Source organism: Symphalangus syndactylus, chromosome 22 (assembly GCF_028878055.3).
Source record: "Symphalangus syndactylus isolate Jambi chromosome 22, NHGRI_mSymSyn1-v2.1_pri, whole genome shotgun sequence".
NCBI lineage: Eukaryota > Metazoa > Chordata > Mammalia > Primates > Hylobatidae > Symphalangus > Symphalangus syndactylus.
Window position 1 is genome coordinate 27,798,560 of NC_072444.2, and position 23,965 is coordinate 27,822,524.

Below are 23,965 nucleotides of genomic sequence, written 5' to 3' on the forward strand. Positions count from 1 at the left end.
CTCCCTGTTGGTCAGACTGGTCTTGAACTCCCGATCTCAGGTGATCGGCCCGCCTCAGCCTCCCAAAGTGCTGGGATTACAGGCGTGAGCCACCACGCCCATCCGGAGGAGTTTTTTTTTTACACATCTAATGCAATCGGATGTTGCACCATTGATATTGAGCCACGGAAAAAGGTGAGCACTAGGGGAAGCAGAGGTTAGGCTGGGTAAGAGGCAGTAAAAGGAGCAGTTGCAGGAATGCTCTGTTCGCTTCAGGCAATACTTGGTAGTCAACTGGGTGAGTGTGATGGTCAGAGGGGTGCTTAACAATGCTAATGCAGCTGCATTAGTTAGAAGTTAAGAACCCTACAGGGAAATCTCCCCCAGAGGCTGAAAAGCAAAGTGAGGCTTGTTGTAAAAGGGGGGTGTGTTTAGTTACGGGCCCTTCAATGGGAGGGCCTTGCGGCTTAAGGCGTTGTAGGGAGTTGTAATAGGTTTGAAATAATTTGTTGGCCTGATCTGCCCTGGAAATGGGATAATTGCCAACCAGCAGGTCAGCTTTTTCCAAAAACGAAGCTCCTTTTTGGAGTTGATAGATTAGGGTTATGTTTCCTGTTAAAAGGTCATGAAGGGATGCAGGAAAGGCTGTGTACGCTGAGGAAGACAGTGGTAAGCACGTCCCGGACTTCAAAGCAAAGGAACAGTTAGCTTGCCACAAGAGAGATTGTGTAAGGTTTATAGAGCGTTCTAGTTTGGGCAGTAAGGAGTGGTTGTATTGGTGAGGTTGATGTGATTAGGGAATTTATATTGAAAGAAACAAGCAAAAAGAGAAAAAAGTTATTTAGGTAGGAGTAAAGTCCTGGAAAGCTCCTTGAAGCCATAGGTCCCATAGAACAGTGAGGAGCTGATCAGGATGTGCAATGGGAGTTTCGTAAGTGTACCACTGAAGGTCTGTAGTAAGGTTGGTTAGGAAGTGATGAAAGTTTGGGAGAGAAAGAGACATAAGCGACTTATGTTGACTCCTCCTCCTTTTCCTCCAGGATTTGGGTGAGGCGAAGGGAAGTTGGTCCTATGGAGATGTAAGAGAAGGCTGAAGGGGTTTTAGATTTGTTTGGTTATGTGGTGAAGGGAAGTCTGTTTTCTTTTTTTTGAGACTGAATCTCGCTGTTTTGCCCAGGCCGGAGTGCAGTGGCGCTATCTCGGCTCACTGCAAGCTCCGCCTCCCGGGTTCACGCCATTTTCCTGCCTCAGCCTCTGGAGTAGCTTGGACTACAGGCGCCTGCCACTGCGCCCGGCTAATTTTTTGTATTTTTTTAGTAGAGACGGGGTTTCACCGTGTTAGCCAGGATGGTCTCGATCTCCTGACCTCGTGATCCGCCCGCCTCGGCCTCCCAAAGTGCTGGGATTACAGGTGTGAGCCACCGCGCCCGGCGGAAGTCTGTTTTCTTGAGAGAAGTAAAATGAAACCAGTTGGGGAGTCCCTGGAGTTTTGCTGCTCTGGGTGTAGTAAGGATGATCTGGTAAGGTCCCTTCCATTTAGGTGTGAGGTGGGGATTGGAGGTAGGGCTGAGATCTTTTACTAGAACCCAGTCTCCTGGCTGTAGGAAGGGATTAGAGGAGTTGGCGATGGGTTGTGGCAAGTATTTGTCAGCGTATTCACAAATTAAATGGTGGATGGTATGCAGAAGAGGAGAAACGAGAGGGGTTGGTAGAGGTGGGGCTTGACCCTGAGGTGTAGCAAAAGGGGCGAGTGGTCTCCTATACATGAGTTCAAAGGGTCTGAGCATCAGAGGCTTACTTGAGAGCACCCAAATTTTTGGAAGGGCTAAAGGCAAAAGGGTAACCCAGTCTTTATGTGTCTGGAGTGAGTACCTGGTGAGGGTGTTTTTTAGAATGCCATTCGTTTTCTCAACCTTTCCTGAAGACTGAGGTTGATAGGGGATGCATAGCTTCCAGGAGATTTGTAGGGCCCCTGCAAGTGTTTGAGTAATTTGAGAAATGGATTCAGGAACATTATCAGATTGAAAAGAAAGAGGCACCCTGAACCTGGGGATAATTTCTGTTATTAATTTGGAAGCGACAGTAGAAGCTCGTTTGTTTGTTGTGGGAAAGGCCTCAACCCATCCCGAAAAGGTATCAACCAGAACTAAAAGAAATTGAACCCTTTTTACTGGGGGCATATGGGTAAAATCAATTTGCCAATCCTGTTTTGGAAGGTGTCCTCTGGCTTGGTGGGTTGGGAAAGAAGGGGGTTTGGTACTGGAGTGGGGTGAAGCTTTTTGGCAAATAGAGCATTGATGGGAAATGGCTTTTAACTCTTCTTTTATATCTGGGGTTAAGTGTATATGGAAACTTAAGAAATGGTGTAGAGGGGAATGGCTAGTGTGGAAGAGGTTGTGAATGTCCTGTAGAAGAGTTGTTTATTCAGGGTCAGGTAGGACTAATTTATTTTGTATGAACCAGTATGTAGGGTTTGAATTGTGCCCCTGTCATGATTAGTTGTTGTGTCTGGTGTTCTGGATAAAAAGAAGGGATATGTTGTATAAGGGGAAATAGATATTGGGGAATTGGGTGATTGGTTGAGGCATGTTTTATCCAAGTCAGCCTCATAGTTCCCTAAAGAAATGTGGCTTTTGTCCGATTGATGTACATTGCAATGGATAACTGCAACCTTTTCTGGAAGTAGAGCTGCCGTTAATAGATCATGGATGGGTTTTCCATCAGTGATAGGGGTTCCCTGAGCCATGAGATAGCCCCACTCACTCCAAATTTGAGCATTGGAATGAATAATGTTATAGGCATATTTAGAATTGGTGTATATATTAAATTGTGTATTTTTTGCTAGAGCTAGTGCTCTTATTAGAGCAACTAGCTCTGTTTGTTGGGAGGATGTGCCCAAAGGCAAGGGAGCAGCCTCTATGACTATTCTAGGTGGGAGAAAGTGGATATTATCATGATACCTTTCAGTGATGGCATACCTGGGTTTTTTGATGCACTGCTATCTATAACCAATACGGGGCTCCTTTTATGTGAGTGGAAGTAAGGTGGTAAAACATGGTGAGAGAACTTTCAATTAGATTAGAGCATGAGTGTTGGTCAAGGTTTTAAATTGGCATTGAAGGTTAGAATGCGGGGATTGGCAGGGGGCATCATGAAGAGAGATAGAGGGTTGAAGGAGAGTTGAATATAGGGCTTGCACACGAGAGGATGAGATGGAGGTGAGTGACTTGTGGCTGACCATATCTTGTAGACTGTGAGAAGGAAATACCTGAAGAGGTTCATAGAACGTGAGCTTTTGTGCGTAATTATTGAAGCTGTGGCCAAAAATTTTAAGCAAAGAGGCCAGCTTTTATAAATGGGGTCCAGTTGTTTTGAAAAGTATGCCACTGGTTGGAGGGAGTTTCCCATGGGTTGGGCTAGAAGTCTAAGGGCCTGATTATGAGAACTATGTAAATATAGATGAAAAGGTCTTAGGGGGTTTGGAAGGCCTAAAGGGGGGGCCTGTAATAAGGCACGTTTTAGGTGCGAGAAAGCATGCTAGAAGGTCTGGGATGGGAGTGAGTTGTTGGTCAAGATTTCCTTTAATGTGTTAATAAAGGAGTTTAGGAATAATGGCAAAATTTGCTATCCATATTCAGAAATATCCCACTAATCCAAGGAAGGAAAGTAAGTCCCTTTTTATTTTAGGAAATGGGATTTGTTGAACACGTTGCTTTTGTGCTGACAGAATATCCTGGATATTCGGAGTTACGATTAATCCTAGGTATGACACTTTCGGAGATGTTAATTAGGCCTTTCTTTTGGATACCTGGTATCCATTCAGCCAAAAAATTTAAAAGCTTGGTGGTTTGCTGAATACAATATTTTAGGGAAGGGCTGCAAAGGAGTAAACTGTCCACATATTGAAGCAAAATGCTAGGTTGTAGAGGTAGTTGGGAGAGGTCTAATTGAAGTGCCTGACCAAAATAGTGAGGGCTGTCCCTAAACCCCTGGGGGAGGACAGTCCAGGTGAGTTGTTGGGAGCAGCCTGTGTCAGGATCAGTCCAAGTGAGAGCAAAAAGATTTTGAGAGGAGGGATGTAGAGGGATAGTAAAAAAGGCATCTTTAAGGCTTAATACAGAGAAGTTGCTAGTGTTGGGAGGAATTCATGATAGGAGGGTATAGGGGTTTGGGACAACAGGATAAACAGGAACAAGAGCGGAGTTGATTTGTTGCAAATCCTGAACCAGTCTATAGGAGCCATCCCATTTTTTAATTGGGAGAATAGGATTATTGTGGGAAGAATGGCTGGGGATTAAAATATTGGCAGCCAAAAGTTGGGAGACCCCGTAATCCATTCAGGATTGAGGGGATATTGTAGGACCACTATATAGTGCTCAGGATTCTTCAGTGAAATTTGGATTGGAGAATGGTGGGTAGCTATTATGGAGAAGTCAGTGTTCCATACTATGGGGTTTACTTAGCTGAGGAATTTGGGATTTAAGTCTGTTTGATGTTGAATGTCTGAGGAGGGGTTCTGTTCTTGACATGATAATACATAAGAGTGGCTTTGGGGTAGGGCCAATAAATGAATGATTCCCCCTAGTTTGTGTAGAATGTCCCTCCTTAATAAAGGAGTGGGACAGTGAGGAATGACCAAAAAAGAGCGAGTGAGGGTGAGTCCCTGAAATGAGCAGTATAGTGGCAGTGTTGGTTTCTAATATGCCCTTCACACCAACAGAAACGGATGAAATGTACTAATGGGCCTTCATATTCAGTTAATACTGATTGGCTCGCCCCAGTATCCAAAAGAAAGGAAATAATCTTAATGGATACCATCCAAATTACCCTGGGTTCCATGGACTCACTAGATGTGGGGGTAAAGAATCCCAGGCACCCTCATTCCTCCGTGGGCAGTGCCAGCTGTGAAGAGATTTCCTCCTGTGATGGTCAGGGGGCTTCATTATGAGTGGCATCCAAACGGGGAAGGTGTTCCCATTGGGGGCAGTCCATTTTCCAGTGTCCCCAAAGACTGTAAGTTGGGCACAGTTTGGTGGGCAGCCAGGGGTTAGGCCAAGCCTTTGGCCAGTGTCCAGGGTTGCCACATCAGAAACAGACTCCCAGAGAGGTGGGGGAGTTTCCTTTTGGGTTGTTGGGAGACTTTTTTGTAATTGACTTTTGGACAGCAGAGGCAAGCATCTGGTATTTTAAACAGAGATGCTTGTCTTTTTGAATTTTTTGTTCCTTGTCTCTGTTGTTAAAGACACAGAAGGCTGCATTTAGGAGGTCCCACCAAGATGTCTGGGGACCCTCCTCTAATTTTTATAATTTTTTCTAGATATCTGGGGCGGATTGGGAAATAAATTGGAGGTGGAGAAAAGTTTGACCTTCTCTAGATTCTGGGTCCAAATTGGTATGTTTTAGCATAGCTTCAATGAGGTGTGATAAGAAAAGGGTAGGATTTTCCTGGGGCTCTTGTGTAATTTCTCTAAGTTTTTCATAATTAGCTGCCTTATGGGCATTTTTGTCCATGCCCACAAAGAGACAGGTAATCGTGTGGTCTCTTTATCTGATGCCAGTGTCTCCCTGTTGGTAAAGTTTCAGTTTGGGTCTCTACGGGGAACTGCATCATTAGCCACTGGATTTTGTATAGGGGCTTGATTATGGAGTTTATCTGCGTGTGTTTCAGCTGAATGCCAGATGCACTCCTTTTCGTCAGGAGTGAGGGTGGAGGTTAGAATTATATGAATGTCATGCCAAGTTAAAGGATTGAATTATGTGCAGGAATTTCTTGCAATAATGAGAGGAATTTTCAGAGAAAGATCCCAGACGCTGTTTGATTTGTGACAAATCAGAGATGGAGAAAAAGACATGAATGCAAGTGATGCCTTTAATCCCAACCACTGTCCAGAGAGGAAGAATGGCAGGAGTGGCTTGACTGGCTGAAGTAGTTTTTGTTGTTGTTGTTGTTTTTGTTGTTGTTGTTGTTGTTGTTGTTTTTGAGATGGAGTCTTGCTCTATCGCCCAGGCTGGAGTGCAGTGGCACGATCTCGGCTTACTGCAACCTCCACCTCCTGGGTTGAAGCAATTCTCCTGCCTCAGCCTCCTGAGTAGCTGGGACTGCAGACATCCGCCACCATGCCTGGCTAATTTTTTTGTATTTTTAGTAGAGACAGGGTTTCACTGTGTTAGCCAGGATGGTCTCAACCTCCTGACCTCATGATCCACTTGACCTCCCAAAGTGCTGGGATTACAGGCGTGAGCCACCATGCCCAGCTGAAGTAGTTTTTGAGTGGGTAACGGGTGAAGAATGCAGGGGAGAGTGGCAGTTGGCCAGATGCCGAGCCACCACCAGGGGTGGTCGGCAAACTGCAGCCACCCAAGGGGCTGGAGTAGTTTTCAAACAGGTAATAGGTGGAGAAAGAGGAGGGAGCGGGTTTGGTGGTAAAGGCTTGAGAGCAGGAGGGGCCAACTGGGTAGAGGGTTCAGATGGGTGATGAGTGGATGCAGAGGGTTGAGAATATGGAGGGGGTTTATCTGCAGGGTCAAAAGGGGTTTCAGAGGAGGGGTTCTGGAGGAAGGAAAAACCCAGGGAGGATTTTCATTAAGAAGAGGGATTTCGGCCGGGCGCGGTGGCTCACGCTTGTAATCCCAGCACTTTGGGAGGCCGCGGCGGGCGGATCACGAGGTCAGGAGATCGAGACCACGGTGAAACCCCGTCTCTACTAAAAAAATACAAAAAATTAGCCGGGCGCGGTGGCGGGCGCCTGTAGTCCCAGCTACTCGGAGGCTGAGGCAGGAGAATGGCGTGAACCCGGGAGGCGGAGCTTGCAGTGAGCCGAGATTGCGCCACTGCACTCCAGCCCGGGTGACAGAGCGAGACTCTGTCTCAAAAAAAAAAAAAAAAAAAAAAAAAAAAAAAAAAAAGAAGAGGGATTTCATGAGGGGTGCAAGCTTGGCATAAGGAGGGTCAGGATCTAAGACAGAAGAAAGCCCGAATACAGGGAATCTCTTGCCATTTGCTCTTCCTGGTTATAAAGTCGTTAAGGTCTCTGAGAATTTGAAAGTCAAAGGTGCTGTTTTCAGGCCATCAACTGTCATTATCTCATTTGTATTGGGGCCAGGCTGTGTTGTAATAAAAAAACTAAATGCTTTGGCTTTAGGTTCCCCCATAAGCCAAATGTTGGATGTTCCAGTTGGAATTGGCAAAGGGCCTCCTGGACTGGAGGCACGAGAGGAAGAGAGAGAGAGAGAAGAGGAAGGAAGAGGGAGCAAGTGCTAGACAGCGAAATACCTGTTGCGGGCAGTTGGAGGTGGATTCCTGAGACCTGAGGGTTTTGAGAGCCCACCAGAGAGTAGCCCTGGGCCGAGCCTCACAGTCCCCTTCAGATTAGTTGTCCTCTCACACAAACCACTTGAAAAGTGAAATAAGAGAAAAGACAGGGCGGGTGTCCAGAGGCTCTCAGGATCCAGGAGTTAGCTCAGGATGAGGGCTGCTGCTGCCCACTGCCTCTTGGGTTGCAAGACAGCCTCTGCCGCCAATACTCATCCTGGGTTTTGGCACCAAATGTCCAAATGTAAGACTTAAAGAAAGAAGAAAGAGGCCAGGCGTGGTGGCTCACACCTGTAATCCCAGCACTTTGGGAGGCTGAGGCGGGTGGATCACAAGTTCAGGAGATCGAGACCATCCTGGCTAACACGATGAAACCCCATCTCTACTAAAAATACAAAAAATTAGCCAGGCGTGGTGGCGGGCTCCTGTAGTCCCAGCTACTTGGGAGGCTGAGGCAGGAGAATGGCGAGAACCGGGGAGGCAGAGCTTGCAGTGAGCCAAGATTGCACCACTGCACTCCAGCCTGGGTGACAGAGCGAGACTCTGTCTCAAAAAAAAAAAAAAAAGAAAGAAGAAAGAAACACAAAATGTGGCTTGACAGTTAAGGACAGGTTTATTTTAGAGAAAACAAACCTGAAAGGGGCTTCTGGCCGAGTTAGGTGAGAGAGCTCTTCTCTCTTACAGACTAAGGATATTTAAGGGTTTTGAAAGAGGGGACTTATCATAGGTTCAGAATGTTTCTATGTGAAGGAAAGTTTATAGTGGGGTTGGAATGCCTCTGGTCACAGGGGAGGCTGTCTTGGGGTTGGCATGTTTCTGGTCAGAGAGAGATTTATCTTAGGGTTGGAATGTTTCTGGTTATGCTGACATTAGCCATTAGGCTGATGTTTTGGGGCTGGATTTAGGGGTTTTTTAATCAAATGGAACTTAGGATGGTGGTGTTTGCTTAAAATGGTGATGCTCCTGCTCTGTCAAGCACCAGTACCATTTTCCATACCCTTATGATGGCATTCCACAACCAATCAATAGCACCCATTCCCTAGTCTACTGCCCACCAAACTATCTTTGAAAATCCCTAACCTCAGCCAGGCACAGTGGCTCACACCTGTAATTCCAGCACTTCGGGAGGCCAAGGTGGGTGGATTGCTTGAGGTCAGGAGTTCAAGACCAATCTGACCAACTTGGTGAAACCCTATCTGCACTAAAAAAATACAAAACTTAGCCAGGCATGGTGGTGCATGCCTGTAATCCTAGCTACTCAGGAGGCTGAGGTAGGAGAATCACTTGAACCTGGGAGGCGGAGGTTGTAGTGAGCCGAGATCGTGCCACTGCACTTTAGCCTGGGCAACAAAGTGAGACTTCATCTCAAAAAAAAAAAAAAAAACCAGAGAGAAAAAGAAAATCCCTAGCCTCTGAGCTTTCCAGGAGATTAATTTGAGTGGAAACTCCCTCTCCCTTAGGGCGTGGCTGGCCTCGCAGCAATTAAACTCTTTCTTTACTGCAATGCCATGGTTTCAGTCAATTGACTTTGTCTGTGTAGCAGGCAGGAAGAATCCATCGGGCAATTACACTTCAGGCAATGACTAAGCTGGAGAAAGAGCCCTAGAGAAAGTCCAGCTGTCATTATCGCTGCTAGTTAGCCTTTCTTGCATTATCCAAGTGATCATGAAGATTGAACTCCCTGTCCCACCTCATATTAACTAGTTCCCTTCCTTTGTTCCCAGGGCCCCAGGCCCATCCTCAGCAGTCAACAGAGGACCTGGGAGGGAAGACTTGCTTTTGTTGGGCAGTACCTGTTAGTGAGGAAAGCATTTCCAGCAATTTCTTAGGACCATGATACCAGAGATGGGATCATACCCTTCCTCCCTTTAGCTTTTCTCCCTGGCAGACAGCAGAACCCAGGACTTGCCTAGGCCCGTTGCATCAGGGAAAGTTTCTCAAATACCAGCAGATAAAACCTTTCTGCAGCCAGCACTTCTCTTGGCCTGGAGGGGAGCAAACCTGCCCGTCCTGCACCACAGCCACCCCAGTGTAAATCAAAAATAAAATTCTAAGCCGCCCTCTCCCCTACAACCATCTGAATGAACTTCCTCCTCAGCCAGGGCTCTTAAAACTTAACCTGAGAGACTGTTTCAGGCCATAGTGGAAGTGGGGTTCGAACATGCCTCATCAAACCTCTCCAGCACCAACAGCGACACAGACTTTAAGGCTGATAAGAGGCCGGGCGCGGTGGCTCACGCTTGTAATCCCAGCACTTTGGGAGGCCGAGATGGGCGGATCACGAGGTCAGGAGATCGAGACCACGGTGAAACCCCGTATCTACTAAAAATACAAAAAATTAGCCGGGCGTGGTGGCGGGCGCCTGTAGTCCCAGCTACTCGGAGAGGCTGAGGCAGGAGAATGGCGTGAACCTGGGAGGCGGAGCTTGCAGTGAGCCGAGATTGCGCCACTGCACTCCAGCCTGGGTGACAGAGCGACACTCCATCTCAAAAAAAAAAAAAAAAAAGGCTGATAAGAAACATTTGCAACTTATTCTCTCTGAAGCCTGCTAGCTAAAAGCTTCATCTGCATGATAAAACTTTGTTCTCCACAACCTCTTATCTTACAGACATTCCTTTCTGCTTAATCCCAGGTCTTTAGACAAATTCAACCAATTGTCAACAAGAAAGTGTTTAAATTTACCTATAGCCTGGAAGAACCCTCCCCCACCTTCGAATTGTCCCGCCTTTCTGGACGAAACCAATGTATTTCTTAAATGTATTTGATTGATGTCTCATGCCTCCCTAAAATGTAGAAACGCAAGCTGTACCCTGATCGCCTTGGGCACATGTTCTCAGGACCCCCTGAGGGCTGTGTCACAGGCCGTGGTCACTCATATTTGGCTCAGAATAAATCTCTAAAAGTATTTTACAGTTTGACTCTTTTCATCAACACCAGCACCACATTATCCCAGGAGGAAAAGCAGACGCGTGACACAGTCGGAGAGCAGGCACAGAGTGCTGTCGGCAGTCAGCCAGCGCCCACATCAACACCACGGAGAGTCCTGCGGGTGCTGTGCAAGGCCAGGGGTAAGTCAGTCCTGGTTGGGAACAGAGGCCGTGGGGCCGGGACGAATCACTGGTGCGCCGCATTCAGGAAAAGCCTAGAGCAGAACTTCTTGAACTTAAATGTGAGCTTGAACCATAAGGGATGTGGCCAAAATGCAGGTTCTGATTCAGCAGGTCTGGAGTGAAGTAGATTTTGCATTTTTCTAACCAGCTCCCAGGTGATGGGGCTGTTGCCTGTTTCCAGACCAACGGGGGCTGGAGGATGGTCTGGTTCCAGGGTCACCAAGGGTGTGGCCGATGCTCACGTGGTGTGGCTGCCCCCATAGGGCTGCTGGCTGCCAAAGCATGTTCCTCAAGATCCCAGGTGAGATGCAAGATGTGTTATCTGGACCTGGTGCCTGATGTAGTACCAGAGTCCCTGATGTGCTGGAACATGTTCAATAGGCTGGGATGGTAGGCCAGGGGCTGATTTATAGTGTGAGCTGATTTGTGTAATGTTTCTGATGCCAGTGGGCTAGGGGAGGTCCCCAAATGCCAGTGAGACCTTAACCTCAGGCGGTGTCCAGGCTCTTGACACCTTTGCCAGAAGGAATTCAAGAACAAGTCAGAAAATAGTGAAAGTACAGAGATTTATTGCAAAGCAAAAGGTACACACTCAAGAAAGGAGAGTTCGGGCCTACTCAAGAGAGAGTTGCACCCAGCGGGGTTTGGAGCTTCCACCTTTATGGGTTTCTTTAACCAAGCGGTGGGATATTTATGAAGATTCCTGGAAAAAGGTGAGGGTTTCTCAAAATTGTGGTGTTACCTGTTTTTATGCCAAATATGGATGTCCCAGGAACTGTCATGGCACTGGTGGATGTGGGTTTAGTATGGTTTTTTTGTTTGTTTGTTTGTTTGTTTGCTTTGAGACGGAGTCTCGCTGTCGCCCAGGCTGGAGTGCAGTGGCGCCATCTCGGCTCACTGCAAGCTCCGCCTCCCGGGTTCACGCCATGCTCCTGCCTCAGCCTCCCGCGTAGCTGGGACTACAGGCGCCCACCACCTCGCCCGGCTAATTTTTTGTATTTTTAGTAGAGACGGGGTTTCACCGTGTTAGCCAGGATGGTCTAGATCTCCTGACCTCGTGATCTGCCCACCTCGGCCTCCCAAAGTGCTGGGATTACAGGCGTGAGCCACCGCCCCCGGCCGGGTTTAGTACGTTTTGTTTGTTTGTTTCTTTGTTTTGAGATGGAGTTTCACTCTTGTTGCCCAGGCTGGAGTGCAATGGTGCGATCTCGGCTCACTGCAACCTCCGCCTCCCGCGTTCAAACGATTCTTCTGCCTCAGCCTCCCGAGTAGCTGGGATTACAGGCATGTGCCAGCATGCCCTGCTAATTTTTTTGTATTATTAGCAGAGATGGGGTTTCACCATGTTGGCCAGGCTGGTCTCAAACTCCTGACCTCGGGTGATCTGCCCACCTCAACCTCCCAAAGTGCTGGGATTACAGGCATGAGCCACCGAACCCGGCAGGGTTTAGTTTGTTAATGAGCACATAATGAGGTCCTACGTGAAACCTAGGTCACATCCAGCGCTATGTTGGTTCCAGTCAGCCTTAGCCAGCTTGGCCCACATCCTGTTTTCCAGGGCCCCTACTTCTGCAGCTATTTCAACAGTTTCCTTTTGCTTAGTCATGCAAAACTGCTGCCTGGAATTTTCTGTTCTCCTGCGACCACCCTGTATTATTCCTGTCTCATTTTCACCATGGCTAATTTCAAACCACTGTGGAGAAAAATGTGCGTTTTCGTGGAAAATCGCATTGCTTCAACCATACTCTTCCTGATTCAGCAGGGCCCTGCCCTTGCGTTGCCTTTGAGCTTACAGTTCTGTAAGTTGTAGATAAATGATGTCCCAGCAAAGTAGTTGTCTTTAAAACAATTTTTTTGAGACAGAGTCTTGCGGTGTTACCCAGGCTAGTATTGATTTCTTTTTTTTTATTGAGGTGAAATTTACATAACATGAAATTAACAATATGAAGGTGAACAATTTGGCAGCATTTAGTGTATTCACAGGGTTGCACAATTAATGAATAACTTCATCTATTTCTTCACCCCAAAAGGAAATGGTGCCCATTAGCTGTCACTTCTCATTCCCCCTGCCCCCAGCCCCTGGCAACCACCAATCTGCATTTTTTTTTTGTCCTGTTTGCAGTATCATACACGATCATCGAACTGCTGCTAGAATGTCCACAGCTGTTACTGCAAATTCAAAACCCAGGAAAGACTTCTGGGAATTTACTTTAGGTCAGGGTTGGGCTGCCTGGTACAAGACTGCACCCACAACTGGGCAGGTTCAAAAACATAGGAGCCTTTCCCAGACCATCGATCTGCATTCTCTATGGATTTATCTATTCTGTATTTTTCATATAAATGAAATCTTACAATATGCAACCTTTTTCTGTCTGGCTTCTTTCACTCAGCATGTTTTTGAAGCTCATGTAGCACGTATCAGTACTTCTGGTTTTTTTTTTTTTTTTTTTCCTTTTAGAGACAGGGTCTCCCTATGTTGCCAAGGCTAGACTTGAACTCCGGGACTTAAGCAATCCTCCCACCTCAGCCTCCTGAGGAGCTGGGACTAGAGGCATGCACCCCTGTGCCTGGCTCATTTCTTCTTATAGCTGTATAGTATTCCATTGTGTATGTGCCACAATTTGCCTATCTGTTCATCCACTGATGGACATTTGGGCTGTTTCTCCCTTTTGGCTATTGTAAATACTGCTGCTATGAACATATGTGTACATGTATTTGCTTGAGTACATGTTTTTCATTCTTTTCGGGTATATATCTAGGAGTAGAATTGCTAGGTCATATGGTAATTCTATGTTTAACTTTTTGAGGAACCACCAAACTGTTTTTTCCTCAGTAGCTGAACCATTTTACATTCCCATCAGCAAGGTACAAGTGTTCTAATTTCTCCACATTTTAAGCAACACTCATTTTATTTTATTTTTTTTGAGACAGAGTCTTGCTCTGTCTCCCAGGCTGGGATGCAGTGGTGCAATCTCAGCTCACTGCAACCTCCACCTCCTGGGTTCAAGCAATTCTCGTGCCTTGGCCTCCCAAGTAGCTGGGATTACAGGTGTGCACCACCACACCTGGCTAATTTTTGTATTTTTAGTAGAGACAGGGTTTTGCCATGTTGTTCAGGCTGGTCTTGAACTCCTGGGCTAAAACGATCCACCCACCTCAGCTTCCCAAAGTGCTGGGATTATAGATGTGAGCCACCTCACCTGACCAACAACACTAGTTAATTTCCTTTTTATTATTTTAAGTATGATAGCCATCCTAATGTGTGAAGTGATACCTCATTTTGTTTTTGATTTGCATTTCTCTAGTGAGTAATGATGCCAAGTATCTTTCCATGTGCTTCTTGGTCATTTGCATATCTTCTTTGGAGAAAATAATCTACTCAAGTGTTTTGCCCATTTTGAATTTGGTTGTTTGTCCTTTGTTGTTGAGTTGTAAGAGTTCTTTATATATTCTGAATACCAGACCCTTATAAGATATATGATTTGCGAAAATTTTTCTTCTAGTCTCTTGTCTTTTTGCTTTTTTTTTTTTTCTTTTTAAGAGAAGGAGTCTACCTCCATTGCCCAGGCTGGACTTGAATTCCTGATCTCTCCTGCCTCAGCCTCCCAAGTCGCTGGGAATATAGGCACATGCCACTGTACCCAGCTCATCTTTTTACTTTCTTGATAATGCCTTTTGAGGCACAAAAGTGTGGGTTTTGTTTTGGTCGTGGTTTTTTTTTTTTTTCTGAAACAAGATTTCATGCTATTTCCCGGCCTGGACTGCAGTGGTATGATCACAGCTCACTCCAGCTGTGACCACTCAGGCTCAAGTGATCCTCCCACCTCAGCCTCTTGAGTAGCTGAGAACAAGGGCATGTGCCACCACCCTCAGCTAATTTTTTTTGTTTGTTTATTTGTTTTTAGTATTTTTTGTAGAGATGAGGTTTCACCACATTGCCCAGGCCAGTCTTAACTCCTGAGCTCGAGTGATTCGCCTACCTTGGCCTCTGAGGTGCTGAGTTTGCAGGCGTGAGCAACCTCACCCACCACTTTTTCATTTTGATGAGGTTATTGGCAACCTGAAATAATTGAAAGGATCAGAATCCAGTTTAAAGGAGTTTATTCAAGGCCAGGCGGAGTGACTCACACCTATCATCCCAGGCAAGAGGGATTAAAGGTCCCATAAGCACATTCCTTTAAGACTCAAAATATTCCAATTTCCAACAGCTTTGATTTTGAATTATTTGTTTTCACATTATATATAAGCTGGCTCCTGCACACCACTGGATATTATTTATGGCCTGCCTGGTCTCATTTTCTGTGATCAAAGAGAGTGGTCTCATTAGGAAAGAACTTGAATAGACATTTCTCCAAAGATGTACAGATGGCCAACACGAATGTGAAAAGATACTCAACATCACTCATCATTAGGGAAATGCAACTCAAAACCACAATGAGAGATCACCCCACACCTGTTAGGATGGCTACTTCCAAAAACAACAACAACGATGACAACAACAACAACCCAGAAAATAACAAGTGCTGGTGAGGACGTGGAGAAATTGAAACTCTTATGTACTGTTGGTGAGAATGTAAAATGGCGTAGCTACTGTGGAAAACAGAACGGTGATTCCTAAAAAAAATTAAAAATAGAATTATCATGTGATCCAGTGATCCCACTTCTGGGTATATATCCAAAATAATTGAAAGCGGGGGCTCAGCGAGATCCTTGTACACCCATGCGCATAGCTGCATTTCCCACAATTGCCAAAGGTATTAATAGAAGCAACCTAAGTGACCTCTGACAGATAAATGGGTAAACCAGATGTGGTGTGTGCACAATGGAGTATGATCCAGCCTTAGGAAGGCAATCTTTTTGAGACGGAGTCTCGCTCTGTCGCCCAGGCTGGAGTGCAGTGGCACAATCTCGGCTCACTGCAAGCTCCACCTCCCGGGTTCACGCCATTCTCCTGCCTCAGCCTCTCCCAGTAGCTGGGACTACAGGCGCCCGCCACCACGCCCGGCTAATTTTTTGTATTTTTAGTAGAGACGGGGTTTCACCGTGGTCTCGATCTCCTGACCTCGTGATCCGCCCACCTCGGCCTCCCAAAGTGCTGGGATTACAGGCGTGAGCCACCGCGCCCGGCTAGGAAGGCAATCTTGTTCCATGTTACAACATGAAGGACTCATGAAGACATGCTCTAAGTCTTCGGAAATCAGTTACAAAAAGACAAATACTGCATGATCCTACTTACATGAGGTATCGTGAGTGCCCAAATTTGTAGAAGCGGAAAAGTAGAATGGTGGTTGCCAGGGGCTTTGCGGGGGGGAAAATGGGGAGTAGTTGTTTAATGAGGACGGAGTTTCAGTTTTGCAAGATGAAAAGGTTCTGGAGATCTGTTTCATAACAATGTGAATATACTTACCACAACTCAACTGGTACATAAAATGTACAGTTAAAATGGTAAGTTTTATGTTATGATGTTTTTAAAAAGAGGGGTATCGGCTGGGCGTGGTGGCTCATGCCTGTAATCCCAGCACTTTGGGAGGCCGAGGTGGGCAGATCACCTGAGGTCGGGAGTTCGAGATCAGCCTGGCCAACAGGGTGAAACCCCGTCTCTACTAAAAATTCAAAAAATTAGCTGAGCATGGTGGCTCATGTCTGTAATCCCAGCTATTCGGGAGGCTGAGGCAGGAGAATCGCTTGAGCCCAGGAGGCAAAGGTTGCAGGGAGCCGAGGTCATGCCACTGTACTCCAGCCTGGGCGACAGAATGAGACTCTGTCTCAACAAAATAAACAAATAAATCAAAAATAAAAAGAGGAGTGTCCATCCAGGGTAATGTGTAACCGACAGAAGCCCCTTGGTTCCTGAAGAGCCTCTGCTGCTCCGGCTTTCACGTCTTCTGCCTGTGCTTCTCCGGGAGCACGCCCTTCCTGTGCACGTGCACTCTCTGATAGGCGAGGTCAAATTCTGTTCTTGGTAAGAAAACACACAGGCACCTTGTCATGTCTCTGAAGTTTACACCCCAGGCATGTCAGAGCGTGATCAACAATCTCTCTGCCTCGGGGACATCTAGTAGGAGCTTGGAAGGGAGCTCAAGTGAGGACAGAATACAGAACTGGCTCCTGAAGGAAGATAAACTTCGAAGGCGCACGTTTTCTAGACCCACCCTGTAGACTTGGGTTCCGGCGGCCAGGTGGCATGCCCAAGGTGGGGTGTGGCTTTTCACAGAAGAGGAAGAGGGAGACACCGCGTGTGGGCACTGGGGTTGGGAGGTCCTGTGTCAACCGACTGGATGCACCCCTCTCCCTTCCCCAGATGAGATACACTGCCTGTGCCAAAAGCAAAGCAAGGGCACTGTGGGGTGGTCAGGTCCACTCTGAATCTGTTAGTGATTCCTTCCTTATCTAAACCTGGAATGTGGGAAAAGAAAAACAGCCGAGCAGTGTGAGCCCTGCGAGGTTCGCAGAATTTATTAGGTCCAGAGAGACGTGAGTGGGAACTTGGGTCACTTCCCCACCCATGTCCAGGGCAGCTATTTGACGACACTTCGTTCCCGATAGCTGCCTCGCCCATTTTCTTCAGGGTTTTGGAATTCATGGTACAAAGAACAATGTAGAGTCGATCTACAGTTTACACGGTTTTGATGTAAATTCTTGGTAAAGAACTGTCTCTTCTTTAAATGAAATGTTTTTCAATAGTTTTTGGGGATACAAGTGGTTCTTGGTTACATGGATAAATTCGTTAGGGGTAATTTCTGGGATTTGGGTGCACCCATCACCCAAGCGCTGTACACTATACCCAATATGAAGTCTTCTGTCCCTTTCCCGCCTCCCGTCAGAGGCATTGGAACCAGAGCGACTCCATCTTGCATAGGGACCGAGTAAAGTGAGGCTGAGACCTACTGGGCTGCATTCCCAGGAGGTTTAGGCATTCTTAGTCACAGGATGAAATAAGAAGTCAGCACAAGGTCACAAAAACCTTGCTGATGAAAGGATGTGGTAAAGAAGCCACAAAAACCCACCGAAACCAAGATGGTGATGAAAGTGACTTCTGGTTGTCCTCACTGCTCATTATATAGTAATTATAATACATTAGCATGCTAAGAGACATTCCCACCAGTGCCATAACAGTTTACAAATGCCATGGCAACCTCAGGAAATTACCCTATATGGCCTAAAAGTGGGAGGAGCCCTCAGTTCCAGGGAATTGTCCACCCCTTTCCCAGAAAACTAGTGGATAATCCTCCCCCTGTTTAGCAAAGAACAAGAACTAATTATAAGTATAATCAGTTGAGCAGCCCAGGCCACTGCTCTGCCTATGGAGTAGCCTTCTTTTTATTTCTTTACTTTCTTAATAAACTTGCTTTCACCTTACTCTATGGACTCACCCAAATTCCTTCTCACATGAAGTCCAAGAACCTTCTCTTGGGGTCTGGATCAGGACCAACACTCCCATTGCCCGCCCCTCCCTCCCTCCCTTCTTTCCTCCTTCCCTGCCCCCCTCGCTCCCTCTTTCCCTCCCTCCCTCCCTCTCTCCCTGTTTCACCCTTGTTGCTCAGGCTAGAGTGCAATGGGACGATCTTGGCTCACTGCAACCAGGTTCAAATGATTCTCCTGCCTCAGCCTCCCGAGTAGCTGGAATTACAGGTGCCCGCCACCACACCCAGCTAATTTTTTTCTTTTTTTTTGTATTTTTAGTGGAGACGGGGGTTTCACTATGTTGGCCAGGCTGGTCTCGAACTCCTGACCTCAGGCGATCCACCCACCTCAGCCTCCCAAAGTGCTGGGATTACAGGCGTGAGCCACTGTGCCCAGCCTTTACTTTCAATTTTTTTTTTTTTTTTTTGAGACAGGTTTGACTCTGTTGCCCAGGCAGGAGTGCAGTGGCCCTATCTCAGTTCACTGCAACCTCCACCTCCCAGGCTCAAACAATCCTTCCACTCCAGCCTCCCAAGTGGCTGGGACTACAGGCGTGCAGCACCATGCCTGGCTAATTTTTGTATTTTTGTAGAGATGGTATCTTACCATTTTGGCCAGACTAGTCTTGAACTCCTGAGCTCAAGTGATCTGCCTGCCTCAGCCTCCCAAAGTGCTGGGATTATAGGCATGAGCCACTGTGTCCAGCCTTCCTTTTTTCTTTTAAAAACCCACTTGTAAGGCTGGGCGTGGTGGCTCACGCCTATAATTCCAGCACTTTGGGAGGCCGAGGTGAGCGGATCATGAGGTCAGTAGTTCGAGACCAGCCTGGCCAACATGGTGAAACCCTATCTCTACTAAAAATACAAAATTAGCCAGGCGTGGTGGCAGGCACATGTAATCCCAGCTACTAGGGAGGCTGAGGCAGAAGAATTGCTTGAACCCGGGAGACGGAGGTTGCAGTGAGCTGAGATCGCGCCACTGCACTCTAGTCTGGGCAACAAGAGTGAGACTCCCAACTCAAAAAAAAGAAAAACAAAAAAAAACACCACACTTGTAACTATTGCTGATAGGAACATACATTCAGGGCAACTTGAATCTATGCTCCTGGGTTGCAGTCCTCAAACTTGGCCCAAATAAACTCTCTACTTGTATGGATTTCGCCTCAGTTTTTTACTGTAGATTAATAAATGAGTGTAGCCAAGAGCCATTTCCTCTCCCCATCAATCAAGCAAGCCAAATATAGACACCACCTTGATAGCAACCCCGTTTTGTGCGTCAAAGGCACATATAGGCATTTCTGCTATCGTGTGATATACATGTTCCTAAAGAACATGATATTCTGCCAAGTGGCACATAAAAATAACAGGGCTTAAGGGGAGAAAGGACTGGCAAGGACCATTTGAATCCTATGCAGTTTTACAATCTGAACACAAACGAGTATAAATGCAGTCTTGATAAGCACAGCAGCTAGGGCAGATCTCCACCGCCTGGGGGAACTCCTGCTTTCTCTTCTCAGATTAGGGCCTTTGGGGCTTTCACTCCTAGTTGAGCTGTTTCATCAAAATTGAAAATCCTGCCAGGTGCGGTGGCTCACACCTGTAATCCCAGCACTTTGGGAGGCTGAGGCAGTCAGATCATTTGAGGTCAGGAGACCAGCCTGGCCAACATGGCGAAACCCCGCCTCTACTAAAAATACAAAAATTAGCCAGGCATGGTGGTGTGCATCTGTAATTCCAGTTACTCAGGAGGCTGAGGCAGGAGAATCGCTTGAATCTGGGAGGTGGAGGTTGCAGTGAGCCAAGATTGTGCGACTGCATCTCAGCCTGGGCAACACAGCAAGACTCTGTCTTAAAAAAAAAAAAAGGCCGGGCGCGGTGGCTCACGCTTGTAATCCCAGCACTTTGGGAGGCCGAGGCGGGCGGATCATGAGGTCAGGAGATCGAGACCATGGTGAAACCCTGTCTCTACTAAAAATACAAAAAATTAGCCGGGCGTGGTGGCGGGCGCCTGTAGTCCCAGCTACTCGGAGAGGCTGAGGCAGGAGAATGGCGTGAACCCGGGAGGCGGAGCTTGCAGTGAGCCGAGATCGCGCCACTGCACTCCAGCCTGGGTGAGAGAGCGAGACTCTGTCTCAAAAAAAAAAAAAAAAAAAAAAAAAAAAAAAAAAAAAAAAAAAAAGCCGGGCACTGTGGCTCACGCCTGTAATCCCAGCACTTTGGGAGGCCGAGGCGGGTGGATCACCTGAGGTCAGGAGTTCGAGACCAGCCTGACCAACATGGTGAAACCCCGTCTCTACTAAAAATACAAAAATTAGCCAGGCGTGGTGGCAGGTGCCTGTAATCCCAACTACTCGAGAGGTTGAGGCAGGAGAATCACTTGAACTTGGGAGGCCGAGGTTACAGTGAGTTGAGATCATGCCATTGCACTCCAGCCTGGGGGACAAGAGCCAGACTTCATCTCAAAAAAAAAAAAAAAAAAATTGAAAATCCAATTCAGGCTATAATCAATTAAAACAAACAAATTACATATGAAAATGTCTTAAACTGTCCTCCTAACTCCACCATTTGGTTTAAGATTATTGAAAGGGTCACAGGGGAGTGACAACTGTCTGGGCCAGTGGCACGGGAGTAAAAGAATTTACCAAGACAGTTGTAGGCAGAGAAAGACAGATTTATTAGAGAAGTAGGAAAATACGTTGTGAGGAGGCAACGGGCGGTATCAGTAGAAGAGGAGCAGACTGCAAGGAAACAAAGGCTTGCTGGGGATTTTACAGGATGGTTCTTGGGATGATGGATTACGCCACGGCTGCAGGAGCTAACCTGCCTTCTTCTGTCAGCCGGGATGTTTGATAAATTGAGGTTTGATGTTAAGTGGGAAGTTTGTGAGTTATGTGTGTTATTTGCTCAGAAGGGCTACGCTTCCTGGGACATAAACACAGACAGACCTATAACTCATCTGCTTCCTCTTTGTTTATCTGTTCTGGACCATGAAGAAAGGCAGATTTATAGCTTATTTGCTTTCTCTTTTGCTTTCCCCTGGTGCTGCCAATCTGACTCCTTTTCCCTAATTAGGACTCCACAGAAAGCTTGGAAAGCACTTCTTTTTTTGTTTTGTTTTGTTTTTTTGAGATGGGATCTCACTCTGTTGCTCAAGCCAAGTTCTGTGGCTCAGTCACAGCTCACTGCAGCCTGAAGTTCCTGGCTCAAGCAATTCTTCTGCCTCAGCCTCTCAAGTAGCTGGGACTACAGGTGCACACCACCACACCTGGATAATTTTTGATTATTTGTAGAGATATGGTCTTACTATGTTGCCCAGGCTGGTCTCGAACTCCTGGGCTCAAGCGATCCTCCTGCCTCGGCCTCCCAAAATGCCAGGATTACAGGAGAAAGTGCTTCTTGAAATCACAAAACCAGCCCAGAGCCCTGCAGAATTTGCAGCGTTTTCTCTTTAAGGTCTTCATACGTTGTGTGAAAGGAAAATAAAAAACTCAGGACCCCAATTCACTCTGCCAAAAAGGAAAAAAAAAAATTAAGCTGAAAGCTGAGTCATGCAAGGAGCTGTTTTTCCTTTTGTTTCTAAGCAGACAGCGACAGATAAGAGGTTAAATATCTCCACAAGTAGCTACTCTGTGTTCACCTCACTTTATGTAAAGTGCTGATTTACTGAGTAAGAGACAGACATGTAATTGATGATTCCTCTACTTGTACCTTTTCTCTTGTAACATGTAGATTACCATACTCTCCCTCTTTCCCCTCCAGCCAGCCTTTCTTTAAATCTTGAAGCCCTCAAAATCATCTTTGGAGAAAGGCACAGACCACAGACTGTTTCTGAGATTCTGCTTTTTTCTTCTGGGCATGTCCTTAACCTTGGCAAAATAAACTTCTAAATTGATTGAGACCTGTCTCAGATACTTTTTGGTTTACAGTTGCTAAGCCTTGCTCTTTCGTTGAGAGAATGCTTGCCCCCCTCCGCCCCACCACCACCTCAAACTATTATATGAACACGCTGCTAAGAACACAAACACAATTTATGCATTCTACTGACAGTATTCTTTTTTTTTTTTTTTTAATTTTTGGAGATGGAGTTTTGCGCTGTCACCCAGGCTGGAGTGTAGTGGCTCGATCTCAGCCCACTGCAACCTCCACCACCTGGATTCAAGCGATTCTCCCGCCTCAACCTCCTGAGTAGCTGGGGTTACAGGCTCCCGCCACCAAGCCTGGCTAATTTTTGTATTTTTAATAGAGACCAGGTTTCACCATGTTGGCCAGTCTGGTCTTGAACTCCTGTAATCTGCCTGCCTTGGCCTCCCAAAGTGCTGGGATTACAGGCGTGAGCCACCGCACCCGGCCAGCATTCTCTTGTTTACCATCTGCAAATGAACTAACTCACAGTACAGAAGCATGTACTGAGTGAGGCAGAAGAGACTCCACCATTTGCACCACCAGAGGCTTTGGTAGAATATCTTCCTGTTTTCTGTCCTAACAGATTTTCAGGCATGCATTTAATAGTTTTACCAGTGAGAAACAGTTTCAGCTGCAAGTGATGGAAAACAAAATGAAGTATTTTTCTTCCCTACTAAGTCAGGTTGGTGATGGGGAGCTGGGATGGTGCTCCACAGGGTAAGGGGCTCCAGCTCCTCCAAGCTTGGTGCTGTGTCCTGTGGGGCTTCAATCTCAAGGCCCAAGCTGGTGGCATCTACATTCCAGGAAGCATGATGGAGAAAGAGGCAAAGCTAAGAGAGCAAAGTTTCTGGAAGCTGCCTGCCATATGGCATCTTGCATACATTGCATTAAGTGGAACTTTATGTCTGTACTGACTGCAAGAGCAATGGGGAAATGTCTTTATTTTGGGCAGCCGCAGGTCTTGCTCCCAATTCTATTCCTACAGAAGAGGCACTGACCAAATGGATTTATGGATGGGGAGGAGAAGCCATTAGCAGCCTGTACAAAAGAGGCCCATGGCAAAACTTTAAAATTCTGGAACATTCCTAGCAGAGGTGAGGCCAGTAGTGACTGAAGTCCTGATATCATTGTCTGGTCACAGAACAGCCCGGAGATGTGCCAGCTTACTTTGTGGTGTGGTGTTAACCCAATATTTTGCCCTGGTTAAATTTTTCTTATATAAGACATTTGCTTTTCATTCTGATTCAGAAAGTTAACTTTTATTTCTGTTTTAATTTTTATTTTTTTTTTTGGAGACAAGAGTCTCGCTCTGTCACCCAGGCTGGAGTGTAGTGGTGTGATCTCAGCTCACTGCAACTTCTGCCTCTTGGGTTCAAGCGATTCTCCTACTTCAGCCTCCCAAGTAGCTGGAATTACAGGCGCACACCACCACGACCGGCTCATTTTTTTTTTTTTTTTGTATTTTTAGTAGAAACGGGGTTTCACCATTTTGGCCAGGGTGGTCTCGAACTCCTGACCTCAAGTGATCCACTTGCCCCGGCCTCCCAAAATGCTGGGTTTACAGGCTACCACGCCTGGCCTAGTTGTGTTTTATTATAACAGTAATAGAAGCGCTCCTATTTGCTCTCCCCCATCCTGTCACCAAGTGATTGTCAATTTTCCATCCTAAATATCCCTCAAGTGTATCTACTTCTGTCTTCTCCATCCCCATACTGGTCCAAGTCACATTGTTCTTTCACCTAGGCTATGGCAAAGACCTTCCACTGCTCCTTCTCCCCACTCCCAAATCCAGCGGTCTCTTGTCCCCTCATCAGTTCACCTCTGGACAGCCAGATGGAACTTTAATATTTAATTTTTATTTATTTCTAGGGACAGAGTCTTGCTCTGTCACCTAGGCTGGAGTGCAGTGGCATGATCGAATTCCTGGGCTCAAGCGATCCTCTTGCCTCAGGTCTGCCAGGACCACTCCCCTCGCCCAGTCCCACCTCACCGCCGCCATCCCCTGCCGCCATCACCGTCCTCCATCTTTGAGCCACTAGGCTTCTCACAGTCTCCCTCCCCGCCCTGCTCTTGGAGCCTGCAGGCCTCGGCCTAACGGCGGCCTGAGGCAGGGGCCTGGAGGCTGGTCCGCCCGCCACGAAGGTTGGGGGTCCCTGGCCAGAAGGAGGACCCGGGCGAGGCTGAGGGTTACTCTGGCAGAAGCTGAAGGGGACCCGGGTGAGGCTGAGGGGGACTCGGGCAAAGGCGGAGGGGAACCC

At 46.8% G+C, this 23,965-nt stretch overlaps 1 protein-coding gene and 1 non-coding gene across 3 annotated transcripts in view; one reads left to right on the forward strand and one right to left on the reverse strand.

Annotated features, from left to right (window-relative positions):
* Positions 1-6,255: 6,255 nt before the first annotated feature.
* SLC2A5 (solute carrier family 2 member 5) overlaps positions 6,256-23,965 on the forward strand; it is a 56,840-nt gene continuing 39,130 nt past the window's right edge. The window contains exons 1-2 of one of the 2 annotated variants that reach the window (XM_055262485.2): positions 6,256-6,365; positions 10,229-10,359. The gene's annotated coding sequence lies outside the window, so the exon portion shown is untranslated. Of the gene's footprint in view, positions 6,366-10,228; positions 10,360-23,713; positions 23,925-23,965 lie in introns of those variants that run through there. The other variant, XM_055262483.1, reaches the window with a different exon arrangement.
* Positions 12,512-12,694, reverse strand: LOC129472767 (small Cajal body-specific RNA 16). The gene has a single exon (XR_008654049.1). It is a non-coding gene; the product is annotated as a small Cajal body-specific RNA 16 (non-coding RNA).